At 36.1% G+C, this 4,614-nt stretch overlaps 1 long non-coding RNA gene across 1 annotated transcript; it reads right to left on the minus strand.

The window, feature by feature from the left end:
• Positions 1-3,245: 3,245 nt before the first annotated feature.
• LOC131003096 (uncharacterized) lies at positions 3,246-4,163 on the minus strand. Its single transcript, XR_009094539.1, has 2 exons — positions 4,106-4,163; positions 3,246-3,701 (listed from the first exon to the last, which is right to left on the minus strand). It is a non-coding gene; the product is annotated as an uncharacterized LOC131003096 (long non-coding RNA).
• Between the last annotated feature and the right edge of the window lie 451 nt (positions 4,164-4,614).

Raw genomic sequence — 4,614 nt, forward strand, 5'->3', positions numbered from 1 at the left:
ATTTTCTATTATCTAACAGAAGAAAGAGAAGTAGAATCACTGAGATGAGATGAGATGAGATATTATTATAATGTCCTGAGCTTTTAATTCAGTGATTGCATAATTTGAATAATTAAGTATTCTTGCATTCTTTATTATTTTCATTCTTGGAAGCAAGTTTATAATTCCTAGTTAAAGGGATTATTTTATTATTTTCAGAGATGAGATTGGTGATAAATACGAAATATTATTAGTCGATTTATTGCTCGACTAATTGAAGTGACTGATGTTATTTAATTATTTGAGTATTACTTATTATTGAGTTTATTGATTTAGTAATCAAGATTAATTACTAAATCAATAGTGTGAATGATATGTGAATATTTATTTTTTTTTTATCTTCATGAATGTGAATAGCTTTGATAGAGTATTATGTGAGTAGCCCTATCAAATTTTTATAATTGGAGAATATTTATCCAAATATTTTTTCCAATTTAATTGTTGATAGAATTAGTGTATTATATATATATATATATATATATAGTTTTTATTAAATTAAGGTTAAAGTATATATATATTTCATTCTAAGTGGGCCGAGCAGGCATCAATTTGAATTCTCAATTACATGGTACCAAATGTTTTTTTATTAGTGCACAAGTTTCAATAAAGAAAGGATGACTAAATATGTGTATTAGAATTAAGAAAAACTCATTTCCCTTATTTTTCCTAAGCTGTCGACTTCTCTTCCTCAAGAACAGAACCATCTTTTTCTTCTTTCAAATTTAATTCCGTAAGAGAAATTCAAGTAGTAGCTGCAATACCTTAAAAGAAAAGGTGAATTCTTCGATTCTCTATCTCTCTATGATTTTAACTTGAAGAAAATTTCTGTTTTGAAATCTAGGGTTTCTTCGAGAATTTGGAGATTTTATGCTAGAGTTAAAATATGATTGTAATATTGAGATATATTATGTTTTTGATGTTCCTAAGCATGATTATGGTGGTTAATTGTATTAATTCTTACTTGATTTCGAGTTTACTCAAGTTAGTATGAACCCTAGGTTTGAGGTTGAGAGTTTTGATTATGTTCTTGAATAATTGGACTCATATATGTGTTCTTGAGTTGGAATTATGTCATATATGAGTAAATTACGAGTTTACACCATATAGGATGTGAGATTGAGTTTGTTAGTTTAATGAAAATTGGGGCTTTTGAGATAAGAAGGTTTATATGCTATTTATTGATGGATGTAGATATATTATGATGTGATTTTATCAAATATATGGAAATTAGAACAGCCCTAATGTGTGGAAAATTGTTATAAGAATTGTTATGTTGTAACTTGTTGGCTTTGTTGTGTTAAACATGAGTTAAGTTTGAAGTTAAAGCATGCTAGTATGTATTATGATCGTGTATTTGAGTCTACACATTTTATTTGGCCAAAGTATGAGTTATATGTTGAATTGAAACAAAGAATACATTGATGTCAGTTTTTAACTTGGCAGAGCAGTGTCTTGGGGGATGATTTTAATGATGTTCCCATAGTCCAAATGAGTTGAAATTTTTACTGTAATAACTTTATCATGAGTAGTACGTTTCTGCAAAATTTCAGCTAAATCCGAGACCATTAGATGTGTCAAACGAGTTTCTGAAATGTACTGCGCGAAGCAGCGAAGTTCAGTGGCAGATTTTGCCTTTTGTGAGATAATTTCATATACACTTGAGATATTGTATTTTTGTAACTTTCTAATAAAAATAGACTCTGAGAGATTTCTAAAAATGTAAAGTTTGTATTTTTTCTTTAAAGAGGTTGATTTTATATGATATTTCAAAGTTGAGATTCATATATGATTACATATTTGAGATTTCTTACTTGAGCAAGTTATTAATAGAACTATGCTAAGTGATTGATGTTTAGTTATTAATTGTAAGCTAATCTATATAGAATGGATTAGGTTACTCTTAAGCTTTTCTCAATTTGAGATATCCCAAGAGATGTGATGTTACTATTTTGCTTTTAGTTAAGTCCATATAAGTAGAATACTCAGATTAGAGGATGCAACTTTCAAGTGATAGAAGGTTCATTCAAGATTTACTTTCTATTTACTTACTTATTATCCAATCTTACGTGGGAACCTCATTATAATGAAGGTTCGAGTGGCTTTATAAAGTAAACAAGCAAGGATCTCTACTTCATTAAGCATACCAGGTGGGCATTACTTTTACTATACGTATATAGAGATCCCCTGCGTGTCGTAGGCCTCTTATACGAATGAATGCATGAGATGATTTAACTGTTAATTTCAGTTTTACATATATCTATCAAATGAGTTTAATGTTACATTTGAGCAAGTTATTTCGTTACAAAATATTTGAGTTAAAGTTATTTCAAGTATTGTCTTGCCATAAAATGTTTAAATTTTAGTATGATATCTATCTGCTTTGGCTTTGCCAATGATGCAATCGAATTCGGGTCCTGAGCAGTTGATAGCTATCCTGCCAGGGCTAGTGTACACCAATGACCGTGAGTCATCTAGCGGGTTGGCCGGTCAAGTGACCGTGAGAGGTGGCCACCTCTCCGGCACACAGTTCCAGATATGATAGATTACAAGAGAACTTAGTCTGCAGACCAACTTTAAGAATCACAAATGAATTTAGTAAGCTTGGGCCTTTTAGCGAAAAACTCCCTTGCTGTACTGTTTATGATGGCATGACAATTTACAGTTTTGAAGCATGTATTTTTATACTTAGGCATACGTGCCCACTGTAACAACCCGCTCTTTTATATTTATTTTAGTCCAATATTGCGTGTTTATTAATCTATTTTAGTAAATGAAACGCTTTATGAATTCCAACTATGATTCTGAATTACGTAATTTGGAAACAGATTCGCTACACTAGCAGTATGCATTTATTTATCTTCGCGTGTTTAAAATCGCGACGTTAATCTTTGAACCGATGAATAATTATTATTCAAAGTTATAACCAACTTAGCAAAGTTGTGTTATTTATTAATCAAGATGGAGTTTATTTCATATTGTTACTTAAGTCGTGAATTATTTCAGACTTTGAAGCCAATTAAATCTACGGATTTAATTTAGGTATTAGAATGACGAACGAATTAAATCTATGGATTTAATTTAGCAATCCACTGTTTTAAGTTAGATTTTTACAAGACAATATAGATATCGGATACAAGAATTATTCGATTAATCTGTATCTGAATACAAGTGCTCGATACTAGAAAAACTCGATACCAAAAGTTTCTAATACAGAACCAATGAAAGATTTATTGTAGACACAAAACAATCAGTACCGCTACAGTACTCAAACAGTCGTTGCTACAGTGCCGCTACAGTACTCAATAGTTATTGCTACAGTACTCAACAGTGTTGCTACAGTACTCTGCCACCCCCCTAAGTTCAAGAAAATGGGAAAAAGAGAAAGGGGGTGGAGACATGTGCTGCACACTCCCCTATCCCCTCTTGAGCTTGCTGCACCTTTTCTTTTCCCACGCCTATGCAGCAGGCTGCCATGCCCAAGTACACCTAAGTATACAAGCTCCCAGCCAAACCACCTCGTCATTCAAAACAGCCAACATTGTTGCATTCTCTTCATTCTTCATTTGAGGACTGCACAAGGAGAAGTGAGCCTTTAATTCATCCTACCAAGTATTCTCAAGGTAAGCTTGTCTTCAATGCTCCACCTTCTTCCCTTATTCCACCTGCATTAATGCAAGAACAACCTTATTATTTCAGTTCGATCTGCTGCTTCATTTAATCCAACCACAACAGCCAACAAACACCAAAGCAAGCATCATTCAAGGTATTTATACTACCTCAGTTATCCAATCGAGTTTGCATTCATACCAACGAGCATAATCATGTTTTACCACTACATCAAACAGTCCATGTTATGTATAGCAATAGAAAGACTTATGTGTATACTGCCACTGCACTCTAGAACACAAACCATGAGTACCTCACACATAGCACATGAATGAACGAACAAGGATAGCGATAGCATGCTCACTGACAGAGTGTTAAACCCTGATTCTTTCTTACTCATAGAAGCTTAAGCTTATCGATACTCAGACATGGTAGGAAGAAGACGAGTCAAGGATATAACTTAGCTTTAGGAGGAAGGGACGCGGCCTGTTCAGGCTGATCAAGAGACGACGAGCAGCAGCAACTCGGTGCTTGGCGGTGGGTTCAGGCGAGAAGCTCGCCTTGTTGCTCCACGACTTCGCCTGAACCGAGAGACGAACGAGACGACGCGATGATGGAGCTCTCACCGGCTTCGGAACTCGGAGAAGAACTGGAAACGGCGAACACCCGGCTGTTCGCCGGCCTCCCTACAGCAGCGGCTCGGTGCTCAGGCAGCAGTTGCCTCCGTCAGGCGGCGAGCAGCAGTTGGCGGGCGAGCAGCAGCAGCGGTTCCAGCCGCAGGCGGCGAGCGGCAGCAGTTCCAGGCAGCAACCGCGACTCGGCGAAGCAGCAGCGACTCGGCGAAGCAGCAGCGACTTCGGCGAAGCAGCAGCAACTCCAACGGCGACTTCAGCGACTCCGGCGAACAGCAACAGTTGGCGACAACAGGAGAAGCAGCAGCCCGCGACTCCGGCGAACAGCAACAGTCGG

Source organism: Salvia miltiorrhiza, unplaced genomic scaffold, assembly GCF_028751815.1.
Source record: "Salvia miltiorrhiza cultivar Shanhuang (shh) unplaced genomic scaffold, IMPLAD_Smil_shh fragScaff_scaffold_67:::fragment_3, whole genome shotgun sequence".
Taxonomy (NCBI): domain Eukaryota; kingdom Viridiplantae; phylum Streptophyta; class Magnoliopsida; order Lamiales; family Lamiaceae; genus Salvia; species Salvia miltiorrhiza.